General features: G+C 44.8%; 1 long non-coding RNA gene across 1 annotated transcript; it reads right to left on the reverse strand.

Moving 5' to 3' along the window:
- Window positions 1-18,008: 18,008 nt before the first annotated feature.
- On the reverse strand, window positions 18,009-23,173 carry LOC132657050 (uncharacterized). The gene is made up of 5 exons (XR_009594890.1): window positions 22,920-23,173; window positions 21,393-21,626; window positions 20,625-20,739; window positions 19,449-19,510; window positions 18,009-18,179 (listed from the first exon to the last, which is right to left on the reverse strand). It is a non-coding gene; the product is annotated as an uncharacterized LOC132657050 (long non-coding RNA).
- Between the last annotated feature and the right edge of the window lie 879 nt (window positions 23,174-24,052).

Consider the following 24,052-nt stretch of genomic DNA (forward strand, 5'->3'; position numbering starts at 1 on the left):
ACTGGGGACAAATTTTTGTATGACTCCTATAAGTCTCGGATATTCTTTTTCAACCCTGTGTGTGCATACTACTTTTATAAGAACAAGGTTTGGCAGTCTCTGACATGAACTTGGTTGCCTTCTTCTTGATCACTTCTCTGTGGTAGGACTACCTAACCAGTCCACAGAGGAAGAGGATCCAGGCAGTCCTGATGGGACCTGATAGGCTAGTATCAGACAGTAAGGGGGGAGGACCTCCCCTATCAATGGACTAAGGAAGAGGGATAGGGGAGAAAGAGAGAAGGACCGGGAGGTGATAAGGGAGGGGGCTACAACCAGGACACAAAGTGACTAAATTGTATATAATTATAATAATAATAACAATAATAATAAAAAGAAGAGGGTTTGGAAAGCATTCCTTTCTTACCCAATGAAAGCCTGTGGGTCAGTGAGACACTTCAGTGAATGAAAGATCTGTTCCAGCAACCTAACTGCCCTGGAAGAAACCCAGTTCCCCAGAAAATTATCCAGATCCATTCCATATCAGTGAAGCTGAGACAGGTGCCCTCAGCAGGCGGGTGTTAATGCCGCCCCCAAGTTGGGCAACATTATCTCTGAACATGCTGTATTTGATTTGATTTGATATTTTTGATGAGGAAGTTGGCCCAGCAGTTAAGAGCCACCGACATGGTGGCTCGCAGCCTCATAATTGACTACAGCTCTAGTTCCAGGGGATCAGACACCCTCTTCCTAGTTTGCTGGACACCAAGCACACATGTGGTGCACAGACATGCATGTGGGCAAAACTCCAAACACATAACAACATAAACATTTAGGTTAAGAAATCTTATTGGCTAGGAATTTTCAACATAAAGAGAAGAGACTATAATAAGCCCTCATGTACCTAGCATCAGATGCCATTAGTAAGCCTTACATATGTTTTCTTAGATAAATATAGCACATGTTTGAATTGCTTCTTCACTCAGCAATATATTTCGGAGCATATTGCAACAAGCTACATATAGAAGTAATATTGCTTTTTACTTGATCTTGTATCAACAGAGAGTAAATTAGAGTGGCTGCCAGAGCCTGAGAAGGGCAAAGGAGAGGGGACATAAAGACAAGATGGTCAATGGAATATGATGTAGAAGAAATTAAAAGTAACGGAATTGATGTTATAAAGGATTGGTTAGTAGATTTGTTTAGGGGACAGTAAACCACACAAAGTATCCCAAAGATAAGAAGAAGGCTATTCAGGCCTGTTAGAGGTAAATAGAATTTAGGATGCTAATGGGTAAATGTTTATTCATCAGCCATTATACCATCCCCAGAGGCATACCTCTAAAAGACAGCTCAGGGTCTTAACCATTTAACCTTATCAATCATTATGTCCCCTGCGCTCTTACCAGGAAAAGTACAGTTTTCCCAGGTCAGTAAACTGACCCTGGGTGAAAACAATTTGAAAACAACACTGGTGTGCTTAAAGATAATCCTGGCAACCTCTTTGCATGGAAATCCCCCATCGGCCTAAGCACCCAGACTTGCAGCCTTATATCTCTGTTGAAGTTGTTTGACGTGGGAACCTAGAGCCGGGACCTGAAAGGGGTTTAGGTATGACAGTGTTTGTGAAATGCATAAACCTAAGGTGTGTATAGTTTGCAAAATCCTCTGTTCAGTGCTGACTCTTATTTGGGTGTTAGCCACGGTCAACCTGGTGCTTTACTGAAGAGCTTATCCTTCATCTCTAAGTGTGTGGAGAGATTGCTCACTAGGAAGGCACATTACTTCTGTGACGATACAGGTATCTAATGTTCTGTGGCATGTAGTAGGGTAACTATGGTTGATAACACCACTTCTTTTAAAATAGCATGAAGAGGCGATTTTGAGTGTTCCTCCCATAAGTAAGTAATAAATATCAGGAGGTACCAATTTCCTTGATCTGATCTTTACACATTGCATGAAGGTATTGAAATACCACACTGTGCCTATAAATATGCACAATTACCATGTGCCCTTTAAGAGTTTTGAAGAATATTACTTTGCACAAAGTGATTTCACAGATCTGAAAAAGTGTTGTGCCCCTGAAGAACTCAGCAGTTGTATGTCTGTTGAAGGTGAGTCAGTCAGGCCTTTGGCCTTCCCTCTACCAAGTGCAGAGCTGTATCAACTTGGCAAGGCCTTGTCATGGTTATGCTGTTGTTATGCAGGATATTTGATCCCACTGTGAACCCCAAAATTGTAAACTGTAAAAACCCGGTTTCTTGTTTGCTTTGGTTGAGCCCTAACACACATCTTTAATCCAAGAACTTTCTTTTTATTATAAACAGGTGATTATGGAGTGGTTCACCCAGCCCTAGCACACACTTTTAATCCAAGAGCTCTTTGTATACTGGATCTAATAAAGTTAACCTCTAGGTCAAGAGGCAGAGCAAGAAACCAGCTGGTAGGGCTTAAAGAGTAAGAGGGACCTTGAGTTGAGGGGTATTTAAGACAGCATGGAGAAGAAGCAGGGCTTTTAGCTCAAGCTCTGCCTTTAGCTTTGGCTTCAGCTCCTCAGCTCCCTGGATTATGGACTTTGAGCAAGACTTGGGCTTTGGGGTTTTTGGCCTTTTCCTCCTGGGTTGTCAGTTGTACTGGAGCCTTTTGGATTTTTCCCATCTGGACCTAAGCTGAGAAGGTCAGCTGAGTGCTTTCTCTGCCTCTCTGAGCTAGCAGGTTTTCACCCTGGCATCTGGCTCCTGAGTCCCTATTGGCGAAATAGGGAGGCTGGGGTTTTCGTCATTGATTATAGCAACATGCTGTGATCTTTCTGGCTTGACTGGAGTCAGATAATTCCCCTCCACCTAAGATGCTCCTCGCCCCTTATGCTGGGCTCCCTAAACACACCCCTTCACCCGGGCATTCATTTCTAGTTCATGGCTTCATAACAAAGCGTTGAAATAGATTTAGTCCTCAACTCCTAAGGTCATACAGAGAAAAGATGCTTCACCTTGGACGACTTTCCCTCAAATGCAACTGTGAATGCAATTTGATCTGTATTCCATATCTTAAAGATCATTTTAGGAGAAAGTTTCAGTCAATATTGCTGCCAATTTTCTTGGAAAACGGGGATGGTATCGCTGGGTTTTCTAGCCACCTGACAGCATACTGCTCAGAAAGGGCTATGTCCAGCTTTGCAACCTTACTCGCTCTGAGCTCTTTGCAAGTAGAATCAACCACATAACTGTTAAAGATTTGTTTGTCGTTGTTGTTGTTTTTAAACAAAAACAATGTAACTCAAGCTGGGCTCAAACTCTCTATGTAGCCCAGGTTAGCTTTAACTCACAGTCTTCCTATATCAACTTCCCAAGTGTTAGGATGCCGCGCTCAGTGCTCTTACACGGTTCTAAGTGCAAACAGCAACTTCATCTACACAAATTTGCCTTATCACACAACCATGGCATGTTTGTGCTCAAGGATGTTTATTGTAACATTACTTGTACAGAAAAAAAGAAAGCCAAGAAATAAACCTAGATTAGTCAGATTATGACAATCCATGTAGCAGAAAAATATATAGATAGTTAAAAGAATAAAAACAATCTGGATACCTATGGCACATACTTTAGGATAAATTAAATGGAAAAGTGAGAAAGAGTGGGTAACATGGTCCCCAACTCTAAGTCTGAGAAGAATTCAGATGGTGGAAAACTCACCCTACAAATCCGTGTGTGCGAGCATTGTCGTGATTGCTCTGGAAGGACACATGGTTTACTGCAACTGATGTCTGATTTCGGGTGAAAGGATGTTAGACTGACATAATGCTAGGACTCAACTCTGTAGCTCACGCTGGCCTCCAACTCAGAGTGACGCTCTTACCTCAGTCTCCAGAGTGTTAGGATTGTAGGCATAAACAGCCATGCTTAGTTCCTTTTTTTTTTTTTTTTAGTAAAAAGAATAAATAATTAGCTCAAGTAGTTGTTGATTGGGCTGGGAACGTATATTAGTGCTAGCTAAGAGTGCAGAGCGCCAGGTCCCAGCTCCAATATTGTGTAAACTGAGTATGGTGACACACCTATAATCCTGAGCCCTAGAGGTGGAGACAGAGGATTATAAATTCAAGGCCATTGTCACCTGCTAGCCTGCTTCTTTTTGTTGTTTTTGTTTTTTGTTCTTTTGAGATAGAGGTTTTTCTTTGTAGACCAGGCTGTCCTTGAAATCACAGTGAGCCACCTGCAGCTGCCTCCCAGAGCGCTGGGATTACAGGCATGCGCTCTCAGCTGACATCCCTTCTTTAAAAACTAAAGTTTACTGGTTTATAAAGACACAGTATCAGAAAAATCTGGAGCCTGGGACATTCCATAGGATCAAAATAACCAATGTCATGGGGGAGAAAAGAAAGATAATATATATATATATATATATTAGGTTAAAATAGGCTAACAAGGCATAACAATCAAATGCAAATGTAGCACAATTAGATTTTGGGTTAAAATAGCTATAAAAGACATTTTGAGGACACGTAGAAAAATTTAAATATGAACTGAATATTAGGTGATTTTTTTTTAAAGTTTTAAACTTCAAGTTAAACCAATTTCTTGAATAAGACATCGATAACTCTCGTTTTGACGGCTACTGTGTCATAAGTGTAGCACTACCCTGAGGATAAAAAAACGAATGAGTGCACAAGCTCCAGGTAATATCTCTCACCCTCTGTGGCCAGAGAAGGAAAGAGCAGCTGAGAGGCCATGACAGCTGTGGGGCCGACTGACGCCCCATCTCAGTGCCAGCTGGAGGGTCCCAGCGTGAGCGAGAGCAGCACGTGGTGCCCCTACACTGACCTGAGGGTAAGGGCGGTTGGAAAATGTGGCATTTCATTAGGTGTGATCTTGGCACTTTGGCTACATCACGGAAAGCCTTCCTTATATATGGTGAAAATTTTTGGGATGATGCCATAGGTCCACAGCTCATTGTCAAACAAATTACAGACCACAAATGTGGCAAAATACTTAGAATCGATGATCCTAGGCAAAGGACTACATGCGTTCGTTGGGTTTTGAACTTACAGTAAACTTTGAATGTGTTTAAAGGTTTGAAGTTGAAACTTCCAACTTGTTTAAAGGTTTAGAGGTTTGTTTTTATGGAGCCCAGGGCTGTTGCATGCTCTGCACTAGCTCTCTGTGTGAACTTATTTACCGCCCTTGGTCCCTGACTTTTCTCCATGGGACATATGGAACCCATGGGGGCTATAATTCACTGTGACAACTCTCAGGAGTCTGTCTTAAGCGAAATTAAACCTAGAAGAAAAGCAAGGAGACACCTGACCAGGAGATAGCACAACTGAATTGTGTGCGGGGACCACTCTGTCCTGCCTGATTGGAATCCCCCAGTTGACACCATCAGGTGTGGGCTCAAGTCTATAGAGCTTGACCAAAGAAAACCTGGCCTTCTAGCCTCATGGTGAGTCTATGCTTTTACTGCTTTGGTAAGGTGGCAGGTCACGTGGCCTGTAGTGGGAAAAGTTCCGATGGGTTGACCAGCAAGTTCTTTAGGGGTAGGTGCCCTGGAAAGGTCTGAGCCTGTAGCAAGGGAAGAGGATTCTTGGTGGGAGCGTTGAGTGGCCTGGCAGTCACTGCAGTACCGGCACTGTGCACTAGATACTGAGTTCCCAGCAGTTAGCATGTAAAAACACCATGAAGGAGTGGGTGCTGACTGAGCATTTGCCAGGCAGGCACTTTGCTAAGCCTTGTGTGTGCCTTGACTCAACCTCAAAATTGCCCTAGAGACTGACATCCTCATTCACAATTAGGACTGATCCATAAAAGGGATCATTCATTTGCACAGGGGCACATCGTAAGCCATGGATCCAGGACTCCCCAGCTTTACCCTACTATTCCCATTTTCTATGGACTTACTGGTTTTCTAAGACATAGCTGGTTCTTCTAACAGGCTCTGCTTCTGACTCCAGAAACTTGACCTGAAGTATGCTTCTCCAACAGTCTATTACTCAGCGAAATCCTGTTTATCCTTTACTGTATACTCATATATCATGGGGTCATTCCTTGAGGGGAATCTTTCTGAAGGGAACAGTTCTCCTGCCCTTATCTTATAATCATATGTGTGTAGGACCAACTCCCCCCCCCCCCCCCACTGACACACACACACACAGGCGTTGAAAGGGGTCATGGTAGGAGCACAGCTTTCTGAGCTAATCTTAGGCTCTGCTATCTTGACCTATATCAGAAAAACCGGATCAGCAGGAAGGGCAAGACTTGGGTTAGGAGTGAGGAAGTCAAGTCGCTGAAGTGTCGGCTGTCAGGCTAGATTGTACAAAAGCGTGACAGAGCCGTGGATGCTGAATTTTAGGGAAGTTTCCCTGGTCTAGAAGCCGTGGTGAAGAGCGACCACCCAGGAGCTGAGCTAAGCAAATCATTAGAGTGACGATTGTGTGACGACATCCCCAATGACCATGTGTGTGGTTGAAGCCATGTTCACCTAGGTCAGTCGGTCCTCATCCGTTCATTCACTCAGTTATCTGTTCTTCCTTACTACCTAAACTCTGCTGGAGGCCAGATACTTAAGACTGACAAACAGCAATCTCTGACCTTAGGTGTGTGTGGGGGGAAGCCTTATATTCTAGTGGGAATGGAAGGTAGCAACTCAGAAACAAAGAAAGTGCCAAGTGGACACAGGAAGCAGCAAGAGAAGTAAAGCTGAACAATACATGAGGCTAAGAGAACATAGAGGGAGGGGTAGGGCCCTCTCAGTTCTGGGGTCTGCTGAAGAGAAAGCTAGCTGAGGAGGAACAGAGCCTCAGAGGCACCTGGGGGCAGGGCGTCTGGCATTAGTCATGTTGACACAAAATCTTTAGGAATCTGAGCCTCTTCCTTTACTACTTTAAACCTTTACTCTGTGAGCTGTTCAGGAAATGAGGACTCACTGAGCAATGCGCGAGCTCACTGCTGGGTAGCAAGCCCTTTGCTTTAGCAGTTTATGAAGGGAATGCTGTGTGACAGCCAAAATACCCACCTCCTGCCCTGCCAGGTTCCTCATCGTCACTTCCTCTGCCTCCTTCCTTAACCCTGGGATGAAACCACCTTACTCCAATATTAAGAATTAGATGTCAACTAATCCTAGGTGACTCAGATTCCTCTGTCCTTATCCTCCTCCTCCACTGTAAACCCTTCAGGACTCAGTCTCCTCACCGCCAACTTTGTACTGTTTTCAAGGTCCTTCACACAGGCCTCACATCTACCCGTCCTGGAATTCCTCTATCCTTCCCCAGTATGTCCCCTAGGGCCCCATGAAAGAGTCAAAATACCCCAGGGCTCTTCTTTCTGTCACTCACGAGGGTACCCCTGTACCAGGGTCTCCAGGGAACCTGCTCAGTTCTCCACGTCCTGTGCAGCCTCAGGATGGTGCTGACTCCCACAACACTTTTCTTGTCCCCTTGTTTTTGGGAACCATCCTTCGATTCTCATGCCACCAGTCCGCCCTCCTCAGTGTTCCTCCTTCTCTCTGTCTGATCCTCCCCGTTCTACTGTTCCACCCTACCTTCCATTGTCATCGCAGGAAATATCTTTATCTACCTAGCAATCCTCTTCGAACCCTGGTTTGCATTTACACAGCCTCTTCCGGTACCGTGACCGTCATCTGATCTCGATTCCAGCTACCCAAAGGTCGATCACAGACACTGGCAGAGAGGAGGAGAGGCGCAAACAAAGTAAAGAGTTAACACACAGGGCTGGGTAGTTTAAAATTCCTTCTGGGGGTGGGTTTGACACATTTCGAAAAGTGATTCATTTAAAAATGCATTTGAGAAAAGCCAGGCATTGTCGTGCAAGCTTATAATCTCAGCTCCGAGGAGGCTTAGGTAGGTTTATTTCAAATTCAAGGTCAGCTTTAGTATGGAGACAGTTGAAAGCCACAAAGCAAAACTCCATTTAAATTTTATTTCTTTATCTAATGTGTATGGGTGCATTTCCTGCATGTATGTCTGTATACCATGTGCATGTAGTGCCTACAGAGGCCAGAAGAGGAGTTCTACACAGTTGTGAGCTGTCATGAGGGTGCTGGGAATTGAACCCTGATCCTCTGGAAGAGCAGCCATGGTCTTAACCACTGAGCCATCGCTTCAGCCCCTACAAATAAATAAAATTTAATATCCACATGTAGCTTTAAAAATGTATTTGTCTATGTTCTGTAAACATGAAGGAAAAAGTCCATCCAAACATAATGTAAGTGTTGTTTGCTGAGTGATGATATCCCTTGCCTCTGGGAAATTGTACTGTGCATTTCTTTCAGGGTCAAAGCAGCTTTGTCTGGGTTCCCTGGGGGATTCTTTGTAATGGCTGTGGCTGGGTCAGCTGGATCAACTGAGGCAGGTTTGACCAAAAGGTTCTCTGGGACCCATGGGGAAGGCCAGTAGGGAGAGAGGGTGTCGGGAGGCTTCACAGTGGAAAGACAGCCAGGTCCAGCTGAGGAAAGCACTTATTTGCCCTCAGCCTTCTGGGCTTATGCCAAGAAATCAGCAAGTTTCCTTTAAAAGACAGAGGGCGAGACAATAAGGAGCAAGCATGGCTATGTTCCAACTAGACACCTCAGCCAGCAGCGTTCACATCATGCAACATCCTTGCACGTCGTGAGATATTCTTCTAAGTTTTCTTCCAGCCATTTTCAAGTGTAAAAACCATTCTCAGTTCCTGGACCCCCACAGCCATACACATAAGCCACACGCCCTTGACCCCTGTGGATGCCGATACAACCATCAGGGAACTGCACAGCTTACATTCTGTTCATGGGCTAGTGTTGATCAGAGCCACCACCCCTTGATTTACTCTATTCCCAACGCTACGCAAAGATGATCACTTAATCTTTACACGGTCGTGTAAGTTCTTACACTTGTCCCAAGCTACAGATCAGGACAACAGGTTTCTTGTAATGTTAGAAGATCCTCATCTCCTACAAAACCTGTGCTCCCCAGCATTGCTGTACCCCCAAGTATTACCGTTGCCCTCATGTGCTCCTGAGTATCACAGTGCACCCATACTCACCCTGCATCACAAGCAAACACCTGACTCTCAGATCCCCTCATTCTATCCATCCTCTTTCTTCCTGTTGAGCTTCTTTGACTCTTGTTTCACCTCTCCTTGTCTTCCACTTTAAGGATTAACTTCTCCCCGGCCAGGCGATTGATTGTCCAGGTGAGACACCAGGAAGCTTATCTCTTCTGTTTTATCCAGACCTTGAATCTGGGTCCTGACATCTTGAGCCAGGGCACCTTGGATCTCTCAGTGCACACAGGAGGTGCTAGACACAAAAGCTGAGTTCCTTCCAAAGCTTCAACAAAGCACTGAGTGCTGAAGCCAGGGAAACCCAGGCTGAAATGAAACCTGAAAGGTGGAAAGAGGATTCCAGAAGAGAAGGAATGTCACATGTCAGGACATGGCGGAGCAGGAGGCAGTGCTGTTAGATTTTCCTCTAATGTTATCCTTTCATTGGGGTCAGTTTTGACTGAGCAGGGAGTCCTTGCTTAAAAGCCCGTGGTCACAACAAACAGGCTCACCTTGAGGGCATCCTCCTGTGAGAAGCAGTATCTCTAGGTATCACTTAGCAGCTTTGACTCCACCCCTTCTTGACTTCATCCCCAGAAGAGAGTGTTTCAGCTTAGTGCAAATGAAATAGTCCAATGATTTGGAAAATTGGGACTTGATTCTGGCAAGGCTGCTGATGAAGAAATATCTTCATCAGCGCTGATTCTGAGTGGGATACCGTGGCTTCGGAGAAGTCAGCTCCCAGACAGTAGAATCCAGTCCTAGGTAGACAGCCCATAGAGAGATCATAGAAATAGTCCAATGCCAACAGGAAAAGTGGAGTACATTAAGAAATAAATTGCTTAAAACCTGGGAAAATACAGAAGATGAAGAGATTGTGATATATATGACATGAGCAACTGGAACTGTAGGTCTCACCACCAAGAAGAGGTATGACCTCCTCCCCCACAATGCACTAACAGCCTCAGGAAGCAGAAGGGCCCTCGGGGCTCCAAAGGCATGCATAACTAATACCCTGGACCATAAAGGATAAAATATGATTGATGATTTAACAGAAGACCTAAGAGCATCTATTCAGCAAAAGAGCCATGAAGAAATGAGAAGAAAAAAACACAAATGAGAGAAAATATCTTCAATGCATACAGCTAATAAGGGATCAGGATACAGACGGTGTAAAGGGCTAATCAATGCTATCATAGACTACTGTAGAACAACTTCAAATTATCAAAAAAATGAGCCTCGCAGGGTGGCACACACCTGGCATTTCAGGACTTGAGAGACTGAAGCAGTTTGAGGCCAATGGGGCTCTGTCTCAAAACAAAAAAAAAAAAAAACAAGCAGAGGCAGGTGGATTTCTGTGAGTTTGAGGCCATCCTGGTCTACATAGTAAGTTCCAGGCTAGACAGGGCTCCATAGTGAAATCTTGTCCAAAGCAAAGAAACAAAACACCGCAGAAAAACAAAGACCTAGACATATATACATATGTATGTATATATGTATATTAGGATGACCTTGAACTGATGACCTCCTTGTCTCTGCTTCCTGAGTACTGGAATTCCAGACATTTGCTACCAAGCCCAGCTAATTCCTTACTGTAAATTCATTCATTTTTAGAATTGTATCATATCTCACAGTAATTAGCTTAATTTTGTTTCCTCTCTCACTCTATGTGTACAAGTTTTTTTCTATGTATTTCTCTTTCAATTTTGTATCATGCTACTCTGAATAGTCTCAATAAATCTGACAGTGCATGTAAGCCTATTATAGGAGTTTTGAACCTGGGAAAAGTGCATAGGAGTCTAAAATAGCACTTCTGAACCCAGGGTAAGGTTTAGCAATGTCAGAGACATTTGGCAAATGTCTCACACACTTTTGGTTTTCATCACCAGGGTACAAACCATGGATGCTCTATAGGCATAGCCCCTTTAACAAAGAATATCCGATCCAAGGTATCAATGTACCGAACTGGAAAAATCAGAGTATATAATTAAGGTGTGAAATCTGAGGTATTTATGGTTTCAGTTTTACTGTGTAATCCTAAATAATTTGACCAACTTGTTGGACCAGCTCACACTCCAACCCAGACAGGGTGCTGCATATCTACCCATCTTGTCACTCTTCACCAGTGCTTTTCCCCTTCTAAAATGCATATTCACATATTCACATATCTTTTGTGTGTTTGTATTTGTGTTTGTGTGTGTGGAGGATGTTAGAGTTCAATTCTATGTCCTTGCACATGCTAGGTATGAGCTTTCCCTTTGAGCAATATACCCAGGCATATATATATATATATATATACACACACACACACACACACACATACCTAAAATGGCTGGTAAAATTTTTCTGCTCCTACTTCTCTTCCAGAACCATTCTCTCAAGAAGAGTTGGGTTGTTATACTCTCCTGACATCCATGTGGAACTTTGTTATTGCTTCTACTAATAATCCTCCATGTTTCCGAGACTAAGTCACAACAGGCAGGGTAACTTCTGCCTTGTTTTCTCTCTTGTCTTGCTCAGACTTGGAAATCAGTCACCACGTTGTAAAGAAGCCCAGTCTACATGAGGAGGCCCACATGGAGAAGAACAAGTGCCCAGGGCCTAAACCTGGAGCCAACCAGCCAACCAGGCAACCAGTCAGCCAGCAGTGAGTCATCTTAGAAGTGGATCCAACAACAGCTGAGATGCCCTGGAAATGATGAGTTATCTGTACGAAATCTTGCCCCAATTATAGATTTATGAGACAAAGGAAAAGATATTGTTATTTTACACCATTAGCTTGCTAAACAACATGCATCTGTGAAAGATGGTAGAAACTCTAATGAACACTGAAGGAATGAGAAACAGAGTTTAGGAGCCTGGCTACAGGTGGGGGAAGAGATGGAATATGCTGGATTTGAGCCAGAGGGAATCTACCTAATACAGACTAGTCCACAAAATGGCAGCTCCTCCTCTGACATTTAAGAGCAATTAAACCACGTAAGCAGAAAAGAAATGGTTCTTTGAATATTAAAGCACTGGAGAAAATTCTGGTGTCCAAAGGGCAAGGGTGTCCTAAGGAGACAGCACAACCTCCCTGCTAGCCTCCCCTCGCAGCCCCAGTGTTCCGAGGGCCTAGAGAAGGCAGCACAGCCACCGTTCTTAGCCAATGCCTTCAGCTGTTTAATCGGCACTTAGCAGTTATCTGTTGACATTTTAGAAACAGCGAAGAACCCTTGAAAAGACAAAGTGAGCATTGTGTCTCTGAGCTGTTAGGGACATTCAGGTCTGGCTCTGAGCAGTGTTGGGAACACAGGACACTTATCCTGCAGGGCGAGTTCTTGGTGCACAGACTCCCTAGGCGAGACTGGTGCTGGGGAACGCAGCTGGCTGTGTCCCCATGTGAGTTTCCCTCACTCCTGGTGTGAATCCGAAGACACTGGATCCAGCAATGACATCAAATCCAACCACTCCAGGAGACCTGTGTTCTACCCCAGAAACTCCTAACAGGACCAGCTTAGGTGGAGCTGGAATGGAGCAGCTGGCCAGTCTGGGACCTTGGCACATTATTTGTTCCTGTTCTTCAGATGAGCAGAGAGCCAAGGGTACCCTTTAAACATCTCTGTGGTAGTCTCTCCCAAAGAAAAAGCAGATGGAAAGGAAGAGAGACAGAGAGAGCGAGCAAGAAAGCACAAATGCAAAATATCACCATTGTTTTCCAGGTAGAACATGGATCTATTTTTTCTAAACCAGAAAGCCTCAAAGTCAAATACTTATGAGATACAAAATACAGGAAAAAAAAAAGTGGTAAAAGATATTGGTTGGGGGCTATAACAAATAGAGAAAACTTTCTGAAGGGGCCACCCCACACGCAACTTTGCCTACAGCTAACATGCTATCATGGGGAACATTTCATTCAATGTATTTGATCTTCTGATTGTGACCAGAAGTCCCAAAGTCACAGTCTTTAAATAATGTGTCAGCTAAAGCAAGCATGTATACGAGTTACCTCTAGATATGTAGAAAGAGCTACAGCTTCATACCCTATATCATAGGGTTATAAAGTGAATTAAAGCGAGACAGGCTCTGCAATTATTAATTTGTGAATATATATGAAAAATCTATAAACATAATACAAAATGTGTCTAGTTAAAAAAAGTGGTGTTCCTAAGGATGGTTGTGACAGCATCTCCCACGCCGTGTGCTGTGTTTAAGTTGTAACCATGGAACACCTTCTATCAAGTGATAGGGCTACGTTTCCTCTCCTTGAACTTGAGTGGGACTTATAATTTCCCAAAACAATGATATGATAGTGTAAATAGCGTTACCTCTGAAAGTGGGCCATAAATGTTTTGCCTTGTTCTTGTAGCCCAGTGGAATAGAAGTGAATTGACTCCCCTATACAGTAAGGAGCCAATAGGAAGCGAGGGAGCTGCTGTATTTTTTAATTAGATAGTATCTTATTTGGAAATGTGGCATTAAGTACCGCATGTATTCAAAACAAAAAAACGCTTAAAATTTGCCTGAGAACAGGAATAAGGGTGTCAAAGGGGGCTGGAGAGATGGCTCAGCGGTTAAGAGCACTGTCTGCTCTTCCAAAGGTCATGAGTTCAATTCCTGGCGACCACATGGTGGCGCACAACCATCTATCATATGAACTGATTCCTTCTTCTGGCAGATGTAAACACAGATAGAACACTCATATGCCCAAAATAAATAAATCTAACAAAAGAAAGAGTGGCAAAGGATAGGGCAAGTTATGCTTATTTCTCATTATGAGGTCTTTGCTATCATAATTTTATACTATTTGCATATATTAAAAATTGAGTCATTAATGGAGAACTCACAAAAATTTCCACAATAAGCAGAATGTAAGGTTAGAATATACTAGTTGCAAGATAAAATATGAAATATAAAATAGGATAAATATGAAACAGACATTACAAGTTATCTCTAGGTCATTGGATAACACTTTATTTTCTTCTTCATAATTGATATATTATCTTCCAAAATAATTAATTTACTTTTATAACAAAAAACATTTTGTTTCTGGTAGGGCATAGGGAAAGTATTGCGTATGGCCAACAATCAAGGTAGTTATGCCTGATTCAAAATGCCTACCCTATCCCTACCCAGAGACCCAGTCAGATCAATTAGAAGGTGTGAATAGCTTCAAAAAAATCTGTCTAAAAACTTCGTCTCCTTTCAGCATCATCTTCTCTATGCTACCAGGAGCCAGCAGCTATGAATGTCAATCACCATTAGTGACAGATAACTGAGAGAAACCATTTCAAAGTAGGATGGATTCATCTTGGCTTGTGGCTTCAGAGATTCCAGCCAACAGGCAGCCTTTTGTTTTTGGTCTGCATGAGACAGACCCTCAGGCCCAAAGGATGTGGCTGAGAGACATTGTTTACCTTGAAGAGGACAGGAGGCAGGGAGAGCAGAAGGGGTCATGTGAATGGCATTGTCTTTCCAGGGCTTGACCCCAATGACCTTTTCCCTCTAGCTAGTCCCCACCTCCCAATAAGGTCATCATATTATGAATCCCGCAGGGGAATGATCCACTGATCACGTCAGAGCCCTGAAGGTCCAATCACTGTTTTTTCGTTTTTGTTTTGTTTTGTTTTAACACGAGGCCTCTCTATATAGCTGTGGATTTGACTCATTGGTAAAAACATTTGCTTAACATACGAGTGGCCCTGGGTTTGATTCCCTGGCACCACAAAGGAAAAAGAAATATATATATATTTGTGTGTGTGTACATATATATGTATGTATATATGTATACATATTCTCTTTCCAAACTTGAATGTCTCATGTCACCTGTGGTGGTCACAAGGATGGGAGTCTTTAAGAAAGCAAGTAACCCTTTGTGGAGCTCACTTCCCTGCCTAGCTACAATGCTGGTGCCAGTCCCCCTCCTCAGGCCCTTATCTCACTGGGGCCTATGGCTGCAATCACCTATCTAGTTTCCCCACCCCCTGACCAGTCTTCATAGCCCTGCCAGGTCAAGCTTTTGAAGGTGCTGCCTCTGCTCACAGCTCCTTTAGAGGCTCGCTCTGTTTGAGCCACTAATCACAGGTCAAAATTCCAACCTTGAACCTCAGCCTTCCAACTGCCTTTCTTCCCATTATTTCCCAAGATGAGGAAATCAACAAGATGAGGATCTCGGACCTTCTGAGCTTCCCTGATGCAGCTGCTTCTCTCTCAAGCACTTGTCTCTATCGAGTCCCCCCTTGATCTCAGTTCAAGTGCATTTCATCCATGATGCTGTCTAGTCCTGAGTCCTCCCTGTGCAGTTTACAGCCGTGGTAGGAAGACCCACAAATGGTCATGGCAGTCATGCCTTATGCCATTGCGACTGTGTACGGACCGGACCAGATGGTCTGGTGGCTTGTCAGAGATGTAAATGTTTGGCTCTTGTGTCTCAGGCTTAAGTGAACCAGAATCCTGGGGAAGGTAGGTGGGAGAGGTAGGCCTTGGGCTCTGCCTAGTCTTCACTCTACCTTTCTATTCTGGGTCTTTTCTATTCGCTGTTCCTCACAGCACTGTTTTCCTGTTAATCTTTCACTATTAATGTTAGCCATGCTCAGATCCTAGGAGCCCACGCTCTGCAAGGGTTAACCCAGCTAAGGTAGTGCTTTTATTCTCTATTGTACAGACCCTAGAGTGCCCCCTGTGTTCCAAACCCCAGAGCTTTATTCTGCATTTTTTGACAAGGTCCCTGCTCCCCTTCCAAGTACAGGCATGCGCTGCATTCACAAAACATGTGCAGCAAAGGTCGTCTGCTTGTCAGGTAGTTTCGTTATCAGATAAACTCTGCACACAGACACTCTTGCCAGCCCAGGGCAAAAGTCAGGACTCTGCAGTCGGCCAAAGCCACACTTTAGTAAGAGGCCTCTCTGCACTCCCAACCCCAGTGAGGGACCTTCCAGTCTCAAATCAGGTAGGGCCACAAGGCCCAGCCCTACAAGAACATGAAGACACACAACTCCCTCTCTCTGTGTGTGTACAGCTTTTACTAGGATATAGTTTGAAAGCTATGGAAAAGCTGCAAGCCTAGTACATGGAATTCCTGTCTAGTCTTTACCTAGATTCACATTTTGCTTGCATTTTGTTCTACTTCTATTATGACTTTACCATTCTCCGGGTGAGGGGTACCATTTTAAAACAGGTTAAAGACATTGTGCCCGTTTCCCCCTCAATATTTTTGAGAGAAACATATCAAAACACAGCACAGTTATCAACTTTGGGAAGCAAAATATTGACACAATTTATCTAAACCACAGTCCAAATTAGGATGACATCAACCACCTAAAAACATCTTTTATGTCTACAGCTTTTTTCCCATCCCAGGACCCAATCAAATCATTCATTCATTTATTATACCTAGTTGGTCTTTCCCTTTAATCTCCTTTGACCTGTAACAGCTTTTTTTTTTTTAACTCTTTGGCCCTTGATATTTTTGAAGGCTGTCGGATGGTTGCTCAGCAGACTGACCTTGAGTCTGGTTTTACCCGGTATTTCAGAAATCAGTTTAGGTAAGCTTTCTCTGAGAGGAAAAACCAACAAGGCAGTTGTAAGCCTCTGTGAGAAAGCCCTTGACTTACCCTCCTACGTTAGCTTTGAGGTCTGTACAGACGAAAGGCCACTAACAGCCACTTTGTGAAGGGTGCCCTCTGCTGGCAATTCCCAGCACCGCACCTGTAAACCTCTAACCAGAGCCCATCAACCCTGAAGGGACGGACACTTTACTGGGACGGACACTTTACTGGTTGTGTGACAATAGGAATTAGTTCTCCTTATCAACTTTGATTCCCTCACTGATAGAATGGGGGTGGGTGGCAGTGTCTCCTCGCTTCCCTTACAGATTACAAGGTGGGTGAGTGTGGAAGAGGTTTACAAAGACCGCTGGGTGTCTCATAGTCAAGCTAATGTCCATACTGGAGCCTATGACTTTTCGATGGGCCCAGAACAGTGGTCCCTAGAGCGTCAAAGCTGCTCTTCACGAGTCTCGCTCGCTGTGTGAAAACCCTCCGGTGGGTTTGGGCTCTATGGACACAGTGGTAAGAGCCATCTCCCTGCTGAGGCATCCATGAACATGGGTCAAGGAAATAGGGAACCGGCCGTCGTGTTTCTGGCCTAGCGTGGCCACTGCTGGCCTGGGCAGCAGCCATTACACCCTCAGTTCACTGCTGCTACCAGGCGGCAAGAGCAAGGGCACGCACCCTCGGACACCCGCCAAACGCATCTCCTCAACAGGCATTGGCTTCAGCGTTTTCGACGACAGTAAACCTGGAGAAATCTGTACCAAGATGAGTAAAAATTCTTTGCCCTCTTCTCAGAAGCTTAGGTCTCCTTCCACACAATTTCTCCCTGCTACCCTACTTTCCTACTTAGGGCAAGTATTTATTGAGTGCCAGCTGTCCTCCAGCTGCGGCATCGGGCTACATGGAAAAACCGGGGGAGACAATTTGCCTCCTTAAAGTGAATATAGATGATAGGATGACAGAAGCAGGCAGAGCAGCGATTTAATCACAAGATAAATGTGCTCCCTGAGCCTCCTGAGCGGGCTTTCTCTCTTTTTTTCCCCTGCCGTGCTTCTTAGTCACACTCACCTACCTCCCAGGTGGCCCAAAACCTCCTCATTATTGTTCTCTATTTATTTCATGCTCTCTCAGGACACAAGCGAGATTTACTTCACAGGCTCCAAGGAGCTCAGAGAAGAAGAATTAAGCAGATTAAGAAAGAGAGTGAAAACATTTCTCAACACAGAGATAATTGTTTCTAGAGGGGGCCAGTGCCTGGTTCTTGTCTCCTATTTACCTCCAGAACAGAAGCGTCTGGAGGAGTGAACTTGACCTATCTCCCACCCCCGAGGGGCCCTTCATGTCTTAGGGACCTTGGCATTCTTGAGAACGGGTGGAAACAGAAAGAATTAGTGAAATGCCTGAAAGGTGGAGTCCTACACACAGCGGGCAGTATGTGTGTGTGGAGTGCCTGTAAGCCTCACCTTGTCACTTGACAGTCACAGCAGGGGGTGAGAGGTCAGCGTGGCTGGGTGGGGCAGTAGCGTGGGCAGCAGACCGGCCAAGGCCTACCTAGTGACCAGATGGAAGCCACTTCTCACGCGCACGTGGGATTCCACCGTCAGGTCAGGTCAGGTTCAGCCAGCCTCCCAGGCATCTTCTGAGAGAGAGTGAAATGGAGGAAAAGTCGTGCATTTGTGTAGAGAAGCTCCATCCATGAACAGATGTTTACACCCCCAAAATGAAAACAAAAAAGTTACGAAGTTTTCCCTCAAAAGGCTCAAGAGATGATAATGGGATGAGCAGTTCTCTGAGGGGGAGCCTGTAAAGAGAAAATCCTGTCTATGGACCCATGCAGTTGGTCAGGATCGTTTTGTTCCCTGGCTACCAGGAAGTGACTGCTTTCTCCCTTCCTGCCCCTCTGCCATGATTTGTGCTCTTACCACAGGATCAGCAGTAATAGCCCCAGTGACTGTGGACCCCTGAACCACAAGCCATAAATAAATCTTTAAATAAATAAAGCCATAAATAAAAACTCTAAATGGTTTCCTCTCGGAGTATGTTGTCACAGTGACAAAAATCTGACCCACAAAGAGTCACCTTCCAGTATCATTTTATAGTGGTTTGTTTTTGGTGAGCACGCTCATCTTCAACTGGTCAGGAGATGTCGTCGGAGCCCCATTAAACATCAACGGTCAAGATCTATATCGGGTTTACACCGACCAAATCCATCCCTTCCCTGAATCCCCATCCATGTTTACATAAATGAAGTATGGAAGAACATGAATGGCACATTTACCAGAAAATGTAATTAATTCTTTTAAATCCCCATTTCTCAAAAAATAAGTGGATGCGTAGCACCGTGGGTCAGCTTGTTAAGGAAGAGATTAGCCACTTTGTTTTCTCAGTGATGCCAGGGGTTGGACGTGGCGTCTCACACGTGCTGAGCAAGCTGTCTCTACTGAGTGATACTACAAGGCTCTGGCAACTATTTGCAAAAGCACAGGGGAACAAGACCATGGGAATAAGTGTCCTGGTCACTCCTAATCTAATGCTCTATCTGGCACAGAGCAGACATTTGTATTAGTTACAACACATACACACCATGATCTAGTTTCTTCTATTATGGTGGCATAACTTCCCTGAGGAACTGAGAAAATAGCTTTGTGTGTTCTCCCAATAGTAACCCCTGGGGTAATAGTTTAAAATTGTGTTGCAATTTCTGGCTTTACTTTCACTAGTGAGTAATTCATAAAGTCTTTTGGAAATGAAAGCTCAACAAGCAATTGATGGTCACTCTGAAGGCATTTCGGCTGTTGCCCGACAAAACAATCATCATAGTACCAAGATACTCAGGAATGCAACAAAAACGAAGACAGGATCAAGTACCCCAACCACCTAAGGTATAATTATAAAAACAGGTACTAACTTGTATTTTGCCAAAGTCCTGAAATTCCCTTCTGAGGCAGGCGAGCAAACACTACGAGAAACCTAAATGTTAAAGAGCCGAAGACAAAAGAAACACTCCTAAGAACAGAACTAGGGTGTCTCTCCTGAGCCTGGGAGGGCAACATCTTCCCAGATTGTTCTACAACATGCATTCTCCAGCCATCTGTTCCCTGATCCCTACACACCCTGCTAAAGTGCTGCTAAACCAGCACTGACAGGGTGACAGGAATCCTTGCTGTTGCCTTGCGGTATCTGCTGGCTTCCTGTGTAGGTTCTGTTGAGGGCTGACTTAGCCTGTACGTGCATGGGCCTGGTGGCTTACATTACTCTCTGGCTCTAGAGGCTGAAAGTCCATTGTGTGAGCACTGCATGTTATCATATTATAGCCAGTGCTCAAGCGACCTTTCTCCCTCCCCTCCCCATCCTTCCCTTTTCCCCTCCCCCTTTCTTTCCTCTTTCTCTCCTCCCCCTCCCCATCCTCCCCTTTTCCCCTCCCCCTTTCTCCCCTTCTCTTTCTTCTTGCTCCCTCCCTGCTTCCCTCTCCCCTTCCTCCCCTGACAATCATTTTACAGATGAGGAATGAGTCAGGGAGAGTGAGAGCTGAGGAGTCTGAGGTGAGCCTGCCTCCGTGGCCAGTGCTCTAAGGCCTTGGGCCTTCCCTGTGGCCTCCACAGCTTCCCTTGACGCAGTCCCACTCTTCCTTTCTATAACTGACTCTGGGCTCTGCCTAGTTCAAAATAGGTACTGTTCCACACACATTACAGACTTTCTTTCTCCTGCTCCACCGCTCAGCCATCCTCCACCCTCCCAAACCCAGGTGCCAGTTTACAGAAGCATCCTACCCTCCTGCCCCCAGCCCAAGCCTAGGCAACGCTTTCTGCAAAGCCTGTTTTCACACACCGGACATTCACTTTTCCCTAATCTTCCCAGTGCCTCTGGCGCTACCAGGCCTAGGGAACCTCCCTGTTTCTCCAGCTTCCTAGTCTGCCCAGACTGCAGCCACTGCAGGCCTGTGGAACACTGCTTCTTAGGCCTCTACGAAGCCCGTGATGTTTGACGCCCTCATCACCACGAACTTTGCTATTTAATTAAATGCTTCAGATCTACGTTCAGGCTTGCCCTTGACTTTCGGTGCTGTGCACCTGAGCTAACATACTGTCGTGCTTGTCTGCGTCCCAGGGTTGAGTTGTCTGGGTTTGCACACCAGTTCAGTCTGTGTTCTTGTCTGTGGCTATGGATTCTGAAAACTTCTTGGCTCCTTGGGTGAAAACCTGTTTTTGTTTTAAAAAAAAGCTGTATTACTGCTACTTTTAAGCATTTGCTGACAATTTACCGTAGCCAGCCTTTGTTCTACACAGGGCAGTATTTTATAGTTGGTGGCTATAAAAGTCCTCGCCACCCAGTTTACGTTCCAGTGCAGGGTCAGGGGCAAGTCTTGAAGCAAACACAAAGTGTGTCTGAGGTTGCTAAGTGCTGTGAAGGAGAAAAAAAATGGCTAGGAAACAAACAAACAAACAAACAACAACAACAACAACAAAAAACCAACCTCTGGTTTTAAACCACCTGGTGACCCTGAAAAACAGGCCACAGGATTCTGAAATGGTAAAACAAGCCACTAAGTGTAAGAACCTACAACAGTACTTGGAAGTCAGTAAGTATTAGACAGTGATTGCCTGTTGGGCATTGTTGATGCTGCAAACAGAGAAGCAGATGCTGGAGAGCTGGCACTGTAGTTAAGCAAACCGACTGCTTTTCTAGAGGGCCCAGGTTCAACTCTCAGAAAACAATTGTAACTTTCTTCACATGCGCCCCCTCCTGGCTTCTGTGGGCACACACGTGGCACACAGTCGTTCAGGCAGTCAAAACACCCATACATATAAAATAATAATAATAAAAAAGAGTAACAATTAAATATTACAATCACCTTATGAGAAATAGACCAGTTGGCTTTTTGGTACAACTGCACGTTCTGTGGGCTGTCCGCGGGGAAATGACTTTGCTGATCAGTTCGTGCTAAGGATCATCTTCCACCCACTTTTAACCGTCCAAATACACGTGCCTCGTGAAGGGTACAGAGGTTTGTTTATTTTACCAACCTCTCTCTTAGAGATCTTGGTCCTTTTCTAGTGTTTCTTTCCTCCAAGGATTAGGTAACTACCTGAGAGAAGAGAAAACTCTCAGAGACAGCCTGTGTCACAGAATCAGCCTTCACAGCGAGTTCACAGAGAAGTGCTTCTCAGCTGTCCTAATGCTGCGGTGACCCCCAAACCATAAAATTATCTGCATTGCTTCTTCATAACCGTAATTTTGCTACTGTTATGAATTGTAATGTAAATATCTGTGTTTTCCAATGGTCTTAGGCGACCTCTGTGAAAGGGTCATGGACCCACAGGTTGAGAACCAATGGTATAGAGGAAATTCAGACACAGGCTGACAACTTAGTTCTTTTGAAACTTGAAAGAGTTGATCTCAACCCAGAACATCCTCCCACAAATTAAGCTTAAGATGGTACCAGAGAACTCAGAGTCCAGCGATTTCTGCAGAAATTGATAATAAAAATACAAAAATACATTTTTCCCCAGGTACCCAGCAATTCTGCCATCAAATGTGGGCTCTTCCTCAGCAAACAGTTCTTTAGGGCTCAACTTGGCTTCCTACAATTTAACTTGGTTCTGATTCTACCCACAGGTTAAGGCTCTGCCTCACAAGACATCCAATCACACATCCCAAGCATCTTAAATCTTAGCTAACCAGCTCTAAATCAGGTTCTCCCACATTCCCTTCCTCCGGCTCCGTGATTTGCTAAGATGGTCCTGGGAGCTCAGGGAAACACTTGGCTCACTCTGACTGCTTCATGGTAGAGAATGCAGTAATGAGCAATCAAATGAAAAAAGATTAAGGTGTACATCTAGGTATCTATGCTGTCCGGAGCACACACCCTCATCGGCTCCTGGATGTGCCCGAGAGCCCAGATCAAAGAACCAACTTATTTCAGAACCCAGCACAGTAATTTTGTGATGAAGGCATGACGGCATGACTCAAAGTTCACCGGTGATTGAGCTCAGCCTCCAGCCCCACCTCAGAGAGTGGACCTGAAAGTTGTAAACCTTGAATCCTGTGATTGGCTCCTCGAGTGACTATCTTAATGTGCAGCTGGTCCTCCCTTCTATCAAGGTACCTCATTAGCATATAAAAAGTCCCACTTACCTCTTTGCAAGATCCAAAGGGATCAGGAATCAGATACCGGGGACCCAGTGGCACAATAAAAAAAAGCCTTTAGCATACTGATTATGCTAAACCCTACAAGAGTTTTAGGAACTCTAGGGGGTTGGGTAGAGACCACAAGTGCTCACCAGGCAATCGGACTTCCCGATTGTCATCTACTTCTTGGGGGTTTTCCCTCCTCCAGTGAAGGGTGTCTGATTGAGACTTCCCTAGAGATTGTGCTAACCTGGAATCCCTCGAAGTTCAGAGATGAGAGTCTCAGTGTATCCCACAAGGACCAAAAGCGGAGCCTCCTTGATTTCATCTAGGTGACCAGTAAGGGGCACCAGAAGAGAGGTGGAGAAAGGGGAGACAGCCCTTAGGTTGAGGTGGTGGCCAAGGGAGACTTCGACCCTGAAGACCAGCGCCCTAAGGGCCACAGGGGAAGCTGGTGTGCAGTGCAATGGCAGAATAGCACAGCATGCTTGAGGGTTTGCTTTAAGCCCTACACACTGAAAAGAAAAACAAAAGTTAACAAAAGAATTATAGGGGCCTATCTTTCAATGCACAGATTCTGGGTGGTGAAATGTGAGGACTATCTGCAAAGTGATCAAAAGCCTCAGAGCCTCCTTCTGGTATTAGGCCGCTCCGAGCATGAGTCAACAAACGCCCGTCTGTGAGAATGCTAATCATATCCAAAGCTCCATAAGAGCTGGCATATACTGATCAGTTTTGATGTGGTAGAAAATTGCACTGAGCATGCTACATACATGACAGTCCTCACAGTAATCCAATAATGGCAGCAAATAGACGTAAAGTATCATGACATATGCGAATGGAAATGAAACTGGTTACAATGCAATCTGTTACACTATATACCAACTAAAATGGCCAAACAGCAAAAGAAAAATCCAATAAAGTAAGTCCCATTATTATGACAAACTCGCTTTTACGGTTGTACAGAAGAATCAGTCAGTTGGCTGAGTGAAGTTAAATCTTTGGCCTGAGATCACCCAGCTGGTGAGGCTCAGAGCTGGAATTTCAGCCAGGTGATCTGGGTCTGACTGTGTGTGTAACCACTGTGCTACTTACAACTTGGCATGAAGGAGGCAACCACAGGCGGTGTGGGAAGGTGTTGAGTGCCTGCCAACTGTGAGCAGAGGAAAGCCGTCTGCAGGACCAAGACATCAAAGGGCAAAGGCGCATAGCATCCCGGTGACCGAAGACCACAGCTGTGCGAAACTGACAAAGCCGAGACTAGAGCTGCAGGCAGGGACCTGATGGGCTAGGGCCTTCGATGTCTTGCTACAAAGTGGGATTTCTGTGCTGAAAGTCAGAGTAAGTCACCTGTGACAGACACCGAGGTTGGGTAACAAAAGA

The sequence above is a fragment of the Meriones unguiculatus genome, chromosome 10 (genome assembly GCF_030254825.1).
Source record: "Meriones unguiculatus strain TT.TT164.6M chromosome 10, Bangor_MerUng_6.1, whole genome shotgun sequence".
In the NCBI taxonomy this organism is placed as follows: Eukaryota; Metazoa; Chordata; class Mammalia; order Rodentia; family Muridae; genus Meriones; species Meriones unguiculatus.